Source organism: Trichomycterus rosablanca, chromosome 14 (genome assembly GCF_030014385.1).
Source record: "Trichomycterus rosablanca isolate fTriRos1 chromosome 14, fTriRos1.hap1, whole genome shotgun sequence".
Taxonomy (NCBI): Eukaryota; Metazoa; Chordata; class Actinopteri; order Siluriformes; family Trichomycteridae; genus Trichomycterus; species Trichomycterus rosablanca.
In genome coordinates this window covers 33,374,738-33,388,173 of record NC_086001.1, presented here as the reverse complement: position 1 = coordinate 33,388,173, position 13,436 = coordinate 33,374,738, and the positions used below count along the sequence as shown (strand labels likewise).

At 37.7% G+C, this 13,436-nt stretch overlaps 2 pseudogenes; both read left to right on the top strand.

The window, feature by feature from the left end:
- The window catches only part of LOC134326480 (E3 ubiquitin/ISG15 ligase TRIM25-like), a 514,462-nt pseudogene that overhangs the window by 26,671 nt on the left and 474,355 nt on the right, over nucleotides 1–13,436 (top strand).
- LOC134327235 (5S ribosomal RNA) lies at nucleotides 8,905–9,013 on the top strand (annotated as a pseudogene).

Genomic DNA, 13,436 nt, shown 5'->3' with positions numbered 1-13,436 from the left:
GTTCTTACTAAAGAATAAGGACAAGGAAATGAATTTGTTGCACTGTTTTATTTTCAGTGATCATGCACAGAGCCTGACCATTTGGCTTCAATATTTGTAATGTGGGTAGCATCACATAAGATCTTGATGGAGAACAATAAGTTGCAGAATGTGTATTAAATGTTACACTGTTTTATTTAAAACATTTGTTTATTTTTTAAGATAAGGGTCACTACCTGTACGTGGAGGGATATTCTGTCTGCTGTTCACCTAATCCTTTTCATTTTCTGCTGGTGCTTTAATGGGAATGTGGGCTCCATCCATGCAGCCACTAACCCTTGGGAATCCTTAAGATGGTGCAGAGCAATTTTTTTATTACTTTTCAGTTTTTATCTTTATTATTAAAGACAAACCTGCTATTCTGTGGCATTCATCTTTGATGTTTATTACAGACAAACAAGAGTTTCAATGCTAGGCATACTTTTGGATGGACCAACATACAAAAATGCATAAAGTCTGCAAAGAAGTGAGGGCTGATCCACAAAGTGTAATATTGCAAATGTGTAAAAAATAATACTTGAATAGACCCATAACAGGGCAGTTGCAACATTCATCGATATGTAGTAAAATCATTCTTTGACATAATTTTGCAAAGACTTTCTTGTGTACAGATAGGGTTTTCATTCATTAATGTGACTGTATATATACACATATATAGGCCCTGTTTTAAGTAACAATCATGTTTGGGGTTAATTACTACAATTAATTTAAACCACAAATGATTTTAGCTTACTAAACTGTGTGTGTGTTTAAGGTATTCTATATTAATCCATAACATTCCATTCATAATGTTATAATTAATGCTATAACAAGCCTTTTTATTAATATTGTGATTAATAATGTTGCAACTGCCCCTTGTTGCAACCGTCCCCTCTCTCCCGAATTGACTGACTGATAAAAACGGAAAGGTTTGCAGAGAAATTAATCGGGAAATGACTAATCTGAGTTTAATGACTCGTTTCCGATTAAGATCTCTTCGAATACTTAGCGCGTTTGTATCCACTGGATCCTGGAGTAAAGGACATGCCGGGTTTACATGAGGAAAGTATGTGTAACTCCGGGTTAGGTTTAAGTTAACCTGCCAGCGAGCAGGTTAGCTTCAGAGCGTTAGTTGCTATAGTAACTGACACAGGTTCTCTTTAATCCCGGTTTCTGGAACCCTGAGTTTTCTTTAATTCTGAGTTAACTTACACAGTTTAATCACTTAACCTGCTATCTGGAATACCCCCCTGGTCGTGATGTTAGTGAATTAAACCTACATCTCTATGATGGTCTGACCAATGAGCTGTCTGTTCTGACATGCTGCTTAAGCCCGGCTAGCTCAGTCGGTAGAGCATGAGACTCTTAATCTCAGGGTTGTGGGTTCGAGCCCCACGTTGGGTTAGTATCTTCATTTAACATCTACAGAAACCAAAAGTTCTTCAACTTTGGACAGCCGGTCTCTGGTAACTTATCAGGAGGATATTTGTGCTTGTAGGACTGTTGTTTACTGGATGTTTTCAGTTACTTATTACAACTATTCTGTGGGACTACACATTGTTGTTGTGTCTCATATCCGTCTGATCAACAGACAGGTTGTGCAATAAAAGACACTCGTCTCTGCGTGGGCTCGAACCACAAACCTTTCAGTAACCAGCCAAACGCGTTAACCAATTGCACCACAGAGAAAAACGCACAGCAGTTTCACTGGACGGTACACACATGTGTCACGTGAATTGCTAACATTTACTTCAGGCTAATTAACATTGTAATTATACAAGTTTATATCAAACACAGTCATGGACAATTTAGTGTCTCCAATTCACCTCACTTGCATGTCTTTGGACTGTGGGAGTGCCACAGAGACACACACACTGACCTTTTATTGGATAGTACACACGGGTCACATGACTTGCTCAGTTAAACAAAGTTACCTATTTACATTTTCTGTAATTTTTACAGCATAATTTCCTGTAGTACGAGCGGGATGGTGAGTGTTTTACTGTAGTAAGAATGAGCTGATCTCTGTCTGATTGTGTAGCTTTGATGAAGAAAAAGCCGCTGGGTCAGTGTGTAACAGGAGGTTTGGAGTGAAGGTGGGTGTGTGTGGATAAAAGCTTCCAGCACCTGGTATTCCCAGGCAGTCTCCCATCCAAGTACTAACCAGGCCCGACCCTGCTGCTTCTTATAGACGTCCAGCTCAAGCCTACAAATACATGGACAGTGAGTTTAGTTCCATTTAACAACCTTGGACACATTTGCTGACATCAGATTCAAAACCAAACTCTCATCACACAGAGGACTCGGATGGAATTAACAAATACATTTATTCATCAATAAAGAAACACTTGTCTCCTGACCCCTCAATTGGTCTTGGTCAGTTGGTCACCTCCATGATAAGAAAACACCTGAACTACCACAAAAGTATTTGTTTATTTTTAAATGTAATTTCAAAACATGTCAGTGCAGTCTGTATTATGATTTATATGAACTGGGTTTTATGCACTAGAAGATGGTGGGATAATTAAACGTAAATATGAGAATTTCTTTTAACAAAGAAGTTTAGCTACCACTAATTTGGTCTATAGATAAACACAAAGAACAAAGACTCATGATGATAGAACAATGCAACACTGTTCAGTCCACAGCCCTCCATTCACACAGTAGTGGAGTATCATTTTATTTTCTCCTCTGAATGCGCTGGTGTTTTTCAAGACGACTTCAGTCACAAAAACGTAACTTCTGTGTGACCGTACTGGTGTCTATTAAAAATGCTGCTTCCAGAAAAACTTAATCCGCACTATAAGCAGCACTATGGGTCATCCTCTTATGTGAATGCGCTGGTGTGGTGTTCATTTCAGACAGTGAACGGTGATATTACTTCTCTCCTGTGTGAATGCGCTGGTGTTGTTGGAGAACATAATGTGCAATAAAATACTTCCCACACTCTTAACAGTGATGTAGTTTCTCTATGTGAATACGCTGATGCCGTTTGAGATTATTTTCATGAGCAAAAATCTTTCCACACTCTGAGCAGTGATACGGTTTCTCTCCTGTGTGAATACGCTGGTGTTGTTGGAGTTTACTTCGTTGAGTAAAACTTTTTCCACACACTGAGCAGTGATACGGCTTCTCTCCAGTGTGAACACGCTGGTGCTTTTGAAGGGTACCCTGTTGAGCAAAACTCTTTCCACACTCTGAGCAGTGATATGGTTTCTGTCCTGTGTGAATACGCTGGTGTTTTTGAAGGGTACTATGTTCAGCAAAACTCTTTCCACACTCTGAGCAGTGATACAGCTTCTCTCCTGTGTGAACACGCTGGTGTTGTTGGAGTTTACATCGTTGAGTAAAACTTTTTCCACACTCTGAGCAGTGATACAGATTATCTCCTGTGTGAATACGCTGGTGTACTTTAAGGTCACTACTTTGAGTGAAACTCTTTACACACTCTGAACACTGATATGGCTTCTCTCCTGTGTGAATACGCTGGTGTCGTTGAAAATTACTCTGCGTAGTAAAACTCTTCCCACACTCTGAGCAGTGATATGGTTTCTCTCCTGTATAAATGCGCTGGTGTTGTTTGAGATTACTCTGTGTAGTAAAACTCTTCCCACACTCTGAGCAGTGATTTGGCTTCTCTCCTGTATGAATGCGCTGGTGTTGTTTGAGATTACTCTGCGTAGTAAAACTCTTCCCACACTCTGAGCAGTGATGAAAGTTCTTCATGTTTATGCTTTGATAAGACTGTAGAAACTGTTTCCTTGGAAAGCAACAGAAACAAAGAAACAAGTCGATTAATTAGAATTACTTTTACTACATTAATACCACAATAATATTAAACTCTTCACCTAGTAATAAAAACATTAAATTCACTTCACGTCTAAGTGAGAATCTGAATTCAAAGAACATCAGGATAAAATACTTATAAATACTGCAGAGATTAATAAGTAAATAACTATAAATAACTTGATATAAATAAAGATCTAAGAGATCTGACTTTCTCAACATCAGTCCTGCACCAAGCAAATCTAATCCAGTTCATGACAGGACTAATAATTAGCTCACAAGTGTAAATCTTTGGTGTGCTGGGAGTAAAAAAGGCTTCATAAATCACCACAATTATGAGCATAAAGCTATTTTAAACAGTCTGAATATATTAACCTGATAATATTAAATAACATAATAAAATAAAAACAACAACAAATGCAACATAAATGTAAAAGAAACAAACAAGAAAACCCTTTACCTTCCTGTTAGAATCCTGGCAGCCACTTTAACAAAGCTGGTGTCTCCAGCAGGTCGTTTCTAATGAAGAACATGCAGAAGATCCTTCTTACCAAGTGACTCAGCTACAAGTCTAGAGTTTAGTCCTTAAATAGAGCTGAGGACAAAGACCCAAGACCAGTTCAAAACTCTGCATTGGTCAATCACAGACAACCATTCACACCTTCTTGTGTGAAGTACTAGCTCATTATCTATGGAACGTGTGCAAATGAACTAGATGGAGCCACAAAGCATGATGGGTGAAGTCTAACTACACCTATTTATCTCAGCAGAGAAGTTATTTACATTTAATAACATTTAACAATAAGAAAACTATAAGAGGAAACACCCACCTATAGATTTACCTGTATTTATGATTATTATACATTTTGATTTTCCTTTATTTTAAAGTACTTTATCTTAAAGTGAACTAAAACATAATCTAAGCTCATTTCCGTTTTAATTTAGATTGTTATTAAATGGAATAATCTTGATTGTTATTGTTATTAAAAGGAATTATTTTGTTTCCACAGAACAATTCCACTTCATAATGATAGTACACAACATGTAGGTTACAAATACATTCTAGAAATGTGACAATATAAAAGGCCTTTATTATAAAGTTTAAGGGTACCAAAAAACAAGGTTTAGATGCGCATAATTTTTTTTAGCATAGACCATGTGATCAGTACCGTAAAACAGGGTTAAAATCATCGGTGGGCAACTAAATTTTCCAAGCGGTCACATATGAAACTGGGACTGTTGTGGAGGGCCGGACCAATAAGGTGAACTTAATTCTGCTCAGTATTAATTTTGTTTCTTTATTTACATTTTATCCAAAGCGATTTACAATACAGTTACGGTATACAGTCTGAGCAATTGAGGGTTAAAGGTCTTGCTCAAGGGTCCAACAGCAGCAACCTGGCTTTGGTGGGGCTTGAACCAGTGACCGTCTAATTACTAGTCCAGTACCTTAACCACCAGGCTACGACTGCTCACTCTTTATGAAAAGCAGTACATTGTACAGTTCTTATAAGCTGTTAATGTTTAGATGTTACAATCAGAAAATTAGAAGTAGGCAGAGTAAAAATGTTCTTATATTTCTGTTTAGTATCGTAACAGCGATTTAGAGCCTAAATTCTGATCCTTAACCAGCATTACACCTGACTTCAGTTAATAAATACTTCAGAAGTTCATGTCTTGTTAAAAACTCCTTCTGTTCACATTACGGTGAAGCTGGAAACACTCGCACACACGTAAATCCAAACTTACGGTAATTTAAAGATATAGCGTTCCCGTCAAAATCAATCCTGTTTTAATGCGTGTTTGATGTACGTTTATTTACATCTAATTTTTAATTGCCACAAACCTCATGCGGGCTGGTTGGGGATGTCTCGCGGGCCGGATGTAAAATGACGATTATAAAATGACTAATAGTTTAATGATAAAATATTACTAGCTGTAATACCAATGTAAACAAAATACATCACAAAAGACTATCAATCGGAATGTAAAATGAAAGTATATTATTATTAATAATAAAAGATTCACTAGTAGTACTGATCGATCATTTGCCATTTCACCAATATCTGTGACACCCTGGATTCTGGGCTAATTTCAAAATGTGTCACGGCTGTCTAAAAGCTTTCACTGCAAACCGTACAAAATGTTTTTAATAAGGATTTGCGCTTACGTACCTATGAACAAGGTCTGCTAGTTTTAGCATGTGAAGGGCGGGTTATACAGACTTTGAGGTAAATATTTGTGCTGGACTTGGCAACCCTGGGTAGAGTTAAATTGTTTGGCGTTGGTTCCAGTTGCTGCTGGAGGTAAACAGACCGAGTACAAGTACAGTCTGTGTTCCTGTAGTTATGAACTGCTCTCATTCTCAGCACTTTGAACAGGATTTGAACGGAAGGTAAAGCTCTTATTTTCAGGTTTTGTTTCCTTCCCTTTATTAATATTTATGTTTCCTCAGTGAGCTCGTATCACTGCTCAGAATGTAGAAAGTGCTTCAGTAAATCCAACAGTTCACATATTTCTACACCATAAATACAGATAAATCTATAGGTGGGTGTTTCCTCTTATAGTTTTCTTATTGTTCCTCATATACAGTAGAAACTAATTCACACAAATATACATACAGCATTTTACATGACTTAGATTCTTATCATAAAAGCTTTATCTAAGTTCATGTCATTTCACTTTACTGAATAGCCTTTCAATTCCTTGTTTGTGTTTAGGATTAAATGTAAATCACTTCTCTGCTGAGATAAATAGGTGTAGTTTGACTTCACCCATCATGCTTTGTGGCTCCATCTACTTCATTTGCACACGTTCCATAGATAATGAGCTAGTACTTCACACAAGAAGGTGTAAATGGTTGGCTGATGATTGACCAATGCAGAGTTTTGAACTGGTCTTGGGTCTTTGTCCTCAGCTCTATTTAAGGACTAAACTCTAGACCTGTAGCTGAGTCACTTGGTAAGAAGGATCTTCTGCACGTTCTTCATTAGAAACGACCTGCTGGAGACACCAGCTTTGTTAAAGTGGCTGCCAGGATTCTAACAGGAAGGTAAAGGGTTTTCTTGTTTGTTTCTTTTACATTTATGTTGCATTTGTTGTTCTTTTTATTTTATTGTGTTATTTAATATTATCAGGTTAATATATTCAGACTGTTTAAAATAGCTTTATGCTCATAATTGTGGTGATTTATGAAGCCTTTTTTACTCCCAGCACACCAAAGATTTACACTTGTGAGCTAATTATTAGTCCTGTCATGAACTGGATTAGATTTGCTTGGTGCAGGACTGATGTTGAGAAAGTCAGATCTCTTATATCTTTATTTATATCAAGTTATTTATAGTTATTTTCTTATTAATATCTGCAGTATTTATAAGTATTTTATCCTGATGTTCTTTGAATTCAGATTCTCACTTAGACGTGAAGTGAATTTAATGTTTTTATTACTAGGTGATGAGTTTAATATTATTGTGGTATTAATGTAGTAAAAGTAATTCTAATTAATCGACTTGTTTCTTTGTTTCTGTTGCTTTCCAAGGAAACAGTTTCTACAGTCTTATCAAAGCATAAACATGAATAACTTTCATCACTGCTCAGAGTGTGGGAAGAGTTTTACTACGCAGGGTAATCTCAAACAACACCAGCGCATTCATACAGGAGAGAAGCCATATCACTGCTCAGAGTGTGGGAAGAGTTTTACTACACAGAGTAATCTCAAACAACACCAGCGCATTCATACAGGAGAGAAGCCATATCACTGCTCAGAGTGTGGGAAGAGTTTTATTAAGCATAGTAATCTCCAACAACACCAGCGTATTCACACAGGAGAGAAACCGTTTCACTGCGTGAATGTGTGGGAGTGTGGGAGGAGTTTTGCTCAACAGAGTCAACTTCAAAAACACCAGCGTGTTCATACAGGAGAGAAACCGTATAACTGCTCAGTGTGTGGAAAGATTTTTGCTCATGAAAATAATTGCAAACGGCATCAGCGTATTCACATAGAGAAACTACATCACTGTTAAAAGTGTGGGAAGTGTTTTATTGCACATTATGTTCTCCAACAACACCAGCTCATTCACACAGGAGAGAAGTAATATCACCGTTCACTGTCTGAAAAGAACTTTAGTGAAAGGAATATTATTTAAGTACACCACACCAGCGCATTCACATAAGAGGATGACCCATACTGCTGCTTATAGTGCAGATGAAGTTTTACTGGAAGCAGCATTTTAAATAGTTTTTGTGACTGGAGTCGTCTTGAAAAACACCAGCGCATTCAGAGGAGAAAATAAAATGATACTCCACTACTGCATGAACAGAAAAAGCTATGTGTACTTTTTTTCTACTAATATCCACTAGAACTGTTCTACTTCAATTATCAAATGTACATGATGGTATGAATATGATCATTAATCATCAAATGTAATGTGGTGTAATGTACCAACCTCAGATCTGAATCTGTTTTTGTTCTTTATTCAAGTTTAATCTACTTTAATAAACACAGAACAACTTTTACTTTCAAGTGGAAGAATTTTACCCTGGTCTTCATGGTGTTTGCATAAATTCTTCATATTATGAATGCTAAGTTTTCATAAATGAATAGCCTCTTACTTTAACACTTCTAGGTCTACACTCCAAAATTCTAGTCTTTAGATGATTTCCACTTATAATGAACCGTCCTCCACCAGAATGTACATGAGAAGGTGTGAATGGAGGGCTGTGGACTGAACAGTGTTGCATTGTTCTATCATCATGAGTCTTTGTTCTTTGTGTTTATCTATAGACCAAATTAGTGGTAGCTGAACTCCTTTGTTAAAAGAAATATTTATATTTACGTTTAATTATCCCACCATCTTCTAGTGCATAAAACCCAGTTCATATAAATCTTAGTGAAGGTGTTTTTGTACTAAATGCAGGTGAAAGAGGATCAGCAGCAGCAGCTGAGCGGTGTGTGTGGTTCTCTGTGTGTTTTGTCTCTGTTTCAGGATCTTTTATTTGAAAAGCTGCGTGTAGAACAGAGAAAGTAAAAGACGACACACAGCGGAGTGAAAGGCTGAACGACGGACGTCTATAAGAAGCAGCTTGTTTACAGCGTCTCTCGCTTATGGCCACACCACCCTGAGAACACCTGATCTCAGAAGCTAATCAGGGTCGGGCCTGGTTAGAATTTGGATGGGAGACCGCCTGGGAATACCAGGTGCTGGAAGCTTTTATCCACACACACCCACCTTCACTCCAAACCTCCTGTTACACACTGACCCAGCGGCTTTTTCTTCATCAAAGCTACACAATGAGACAAAGATCAGCTCATACTTTCATTCTTACTACAGTAAAACACATTCAACTGACTTTTAAAGTGAAGTTCAGAATGTTGTACAGACATCGTCTTCATCTAGTGGTGCTAGAAATAAATTAAAATAAGTGAAATGTTTATTTTGTACCTTGGTTTTATATTATTTGTACAAACATTTGTTTTATGCAACTTTAAACTGTAATAAAAGAAAAAGTGGGTGTGGCCCATACAGGAATCGAACCTTTGACCTTGGCGTTATTAGCAGCACGCTCTAACCAACTGAGCTAACCAGCCTACGTACAAAGGCAGAACCTATACCCCCATACCCGATTCTACACTGACAGCCCTTCAGTTATTTATTCTGGGTGGAACGGTGGCTAAGTGGGTAGCACTGTCGCATCACAGCAAGAAGGTCCTGGGTTTGATCCCCTGGTGGGGCGGTCCGGGTCCTTTCTGTGTGGATGTTCTCCCCGTGTCTGCGTGGGTTTACTCCGGGTGCTCCGGTTTCCTCCCACAGTCCAAAGACATGCAAGTGAGGTGAATTGGAGACACTAAATCGTTCAAGACTGTGTTTGATGTAACCTTGTGAACTGATGAACCTTGTGTGAAGATAAACTACCGTTCCTGTCATGAATGTAACCAAAAGTGTAAAACATGACGGTAAAATTCTAATAAACAAATAAACAAACAGTTATTTATTCTTAAAAGAAAAATACATGACCGTGTAGAATAAAAGTATATAGCTCTACATTTCTTTTAGTCTTCTGCCATGTGCAGTACAAGAATTCACTAAATTACACAGCAGTTCTCTTTTTATTTATTTATTTATTTTTGCCATTGACAAAATTGATTGTAACCATTTATAAAGGTCATGCCACGTTCATTAGGTGAAATAAAGCCAGAATTAATGATTGCAGAAGAACAGTGGTATAGCCTGAGGTAAACCTTAGCAAGTCATGTGACCCATGTGTACCATCCAATGAAACATCTGTGATTAAGAACTAATTCACAGTTTACAAACAAACACAATTCAGAATTCGTAACAGAAACAGACACAGACTTACTGTCGCTGTATTGTATTGTATTATAGTGTTAAATTGTAGCCTATTTTATTGAGATTATGCTTTAATGCTGTATTTTCCTACATTTATTTAATCCAGCACAATGGTTACACTGCACAACCCAACAAGTTAAAATAACCCATCATGTGTTCTGTCCAATATTTACACAGTGCTGGTTGCCAAATAACACATTTTCACCTGCATTCTGCGTTTTCTTTGCTGTATACCAAAAACAGTCGCCATTGCAGATCTACCACACGTTACAAAAACACTTGGGACACTTTATTTTTTCTTTCTTTATCTTGCCGGTGTCACGTTGTATTGAAACTAAAATAAGTAAATGAAAACTTAAAATTTAAAAGCAAGTGTTTAGGTTCATTCATCATCTTAACACATATAACAAACTAATCAAGCTCGTCACATTTCAGACATTGTTCACGTAAACAAAAATCTCAAGTGGAAGCACAATTTATTTATTTATAGACGGTGCTGTTTATGGTTTTACACTTAAAAACATGAACAGTTAAAAAATTACGACAAACACAACAACAGCAATTTAATAATAATGTCACAAACCTGTACCCAAGCAACAAGCTGTAATTTATCTAGCACCACTAGATGGGAACGATCTCTGTACAACATGTTTTGTACGTAGTGTTTATGGTATTTAAGCTGGATGGATAGATGGAAGTTAACATGTAATCTAAGGTGACTCTTAAGTTTATTCGCTGCTGTTGGCTTATAAAGTTTTACTGAACAAACTGGCTCGTATTTTGGCACTGATATACCTTCCTGAATGGTGATCTGCTTGGTCGACACAACTAGCACAAGTAATCGTGGTCTACACCCCACAAGCGCTCTATTGTACTTGCACTTGCGCTGAACGCTACCATCCTGATACTGCTAATGTTTCTAAACCTTTATGTAGATGGCGCTGTAAACAATGATTTGCCTTTTGGTGTTACAATTCAGCATAGAACAGTCACATGTTGAACACTATTCTCTACTCAGCACTGATAACAGTGTTATAACTTAAATAAAGCCAGGTTCCACCAAGATTTGAACTTGGATCGCTGGATTCAGTCTAGATTCAAGTCTAGAGTGCTAACCATTACACCATGGAACCACACAGTGAGGGCTTACTTAAGCCCAAAAGTTAATAATTAGTCATTTAAGAGCAAGTTGGCTGTTAGATGGCGCTGTAAACAATGATTTGCGATATATTGATATATTTTGGGATGGAGAAGTCACATGTGGAACACTATAACACTACTACTAGTGCTATTATGATATTCAAGCTGGATGAATGGATGAAAATTAAAATGTAATTTAAGGTGACTATTGTGGTGACAGAATTCCAAAATTACACTATAATAAGACACTTAGAGTCATAGCTGAAGTTAGTAAGAAGATGATAGTTTATTCTCTGCAGAGGATCCAAACAGTCAGCAAAGCGTATGCAGGCTGAAGGACAAATTTTCATTCTTTGTAATGCTTTTTATAGATAGAGGTTCAACCCATATAGATAAGAGCAATGATGTTGTTAAACTGTTAACTTGCTATCAAACAGAAGTGGAATATTCTGTTCTAGTACATCGTGTTCATTTCACATATTCAGTAGCTTAAACAGTATAAACAAACTTATTCAAGGTTCGAGTTTCAGTGACAAACAACTTAATTTTTTCTTCCACGACAACTCCTCCCCATGTCACTTGGACACTCGAAACCTTCTACATTCTGAGGAAAAAAGAATAAAAAATAAAAAAAATAAAAATAAATAAAAAATAAAAAATAAAAAATATAAAATATAATCAGGTAAATAAATGAGATTAGCATAATGGTGGAGTGTGAGAGCGAAAAACCCAACTGGCAGTCAAAACTTTCAAAAGATACGTTCTTTTACCAACTAGAAGGGAAAACTCTCTCACGGTCCATCTGCCTATGCGACCACTTAAGGTACTCCACCGAATACTACATAGGATAAACAAACACATTAGAAACAAACGGAAAATAGAAAAAATTCACGTGAATACAGAACACAGAGAAGTACATCCATCATTACATGTTTATCACTTTCTGCAATGACTTCATTTACTCTGTATACTATTTTCACCTTAGGTTTCACTGTATTGAATTATTTGTTTGTTGCACTTCAATATCACCAAATTCCTTTAACGCGATCTTTTCCCATCCAGGTGGAGTTCTCCCTCACTGTGAAGTTGGCATATTGCCAAAATATGTTAGTCTTTGGATCTCTAAGTCCAGTGTTTATCTCTGGCTTTTCTTGTGTGCAGATCCATACCGCTGTCCAGATAGATGCAGCCATCATGATGAAAGCGACTGCAAATGCAAGTCCCTTACAGAGTTTGAAACAGTTGCCCGTTTCCTTCACCATGGTGAAATGTGAGGTTACTCTGGAGTAGGAGCCTTTTTGCAATGTGAGATGTGGATCCAGGTGTCCCTCTCAGCAATCTTTACTGCAGTGTGAGTAACCAACAACACCTGGAATGGTCCTTGCCAGCGATCAGCTTTCCAGTTAGCCCTCTTGTAGACCTTAGTCAGGATCCAGTCTCCTGGTTGTACAGTGTGTCCCGTCACTGCCGGACTAGGTAAAGACTCCTTCACCCTCCTGTGCACATCAGACAACACAGAACACAGCGTTGCACAATATCTTTGCATGTGATCGTCTTCTAGGGCTAATGTGTCCCTTTTGGGAGCACATCCCGTGTTTGGTGGCCGTCCGAACATTATTTCAAACGGCGAGAGTTTTGTTCTTGATGACACTCTCTGTCTCAAACTCATACAGACTAATGGGAGGGCTTCAACCCAATTTAACCCTGTCTCCTGACAGACCTTAATCAATTTTTGTTTAATTGTGCCATTTGTTCTCTCTACCAAACCTGCGCTCTGTGGATGATAGGCGCAGTGTTTGTGCAATGGCATGCCAATCACATCACTAATGTGTGTCAGGATTTTTCCCACAAAGGAGGGTCCATTGTCCGAGGATATTTTCCTAGGAATACCAAATCTAGGAATAATCTCTCTCATCAGGATTTTTGCTACCGTTAGTGTGTCCTGATGAGTTGTTGGGTACGCTTCCACCCATTTGGAGAACATGTCAACGATCACAAGCACATACTTCTTTTTCTGACATGGTGTCAATTCAATGAAATCCATTTGTAAGTGATCAAATGGCATATCAGGTTCTGGATGTCCGTGTGTGTGGGTTTTTTGAACTGCACCTGCTGAATTTACCTTCAGGCAGGTTAAAGGTTTGT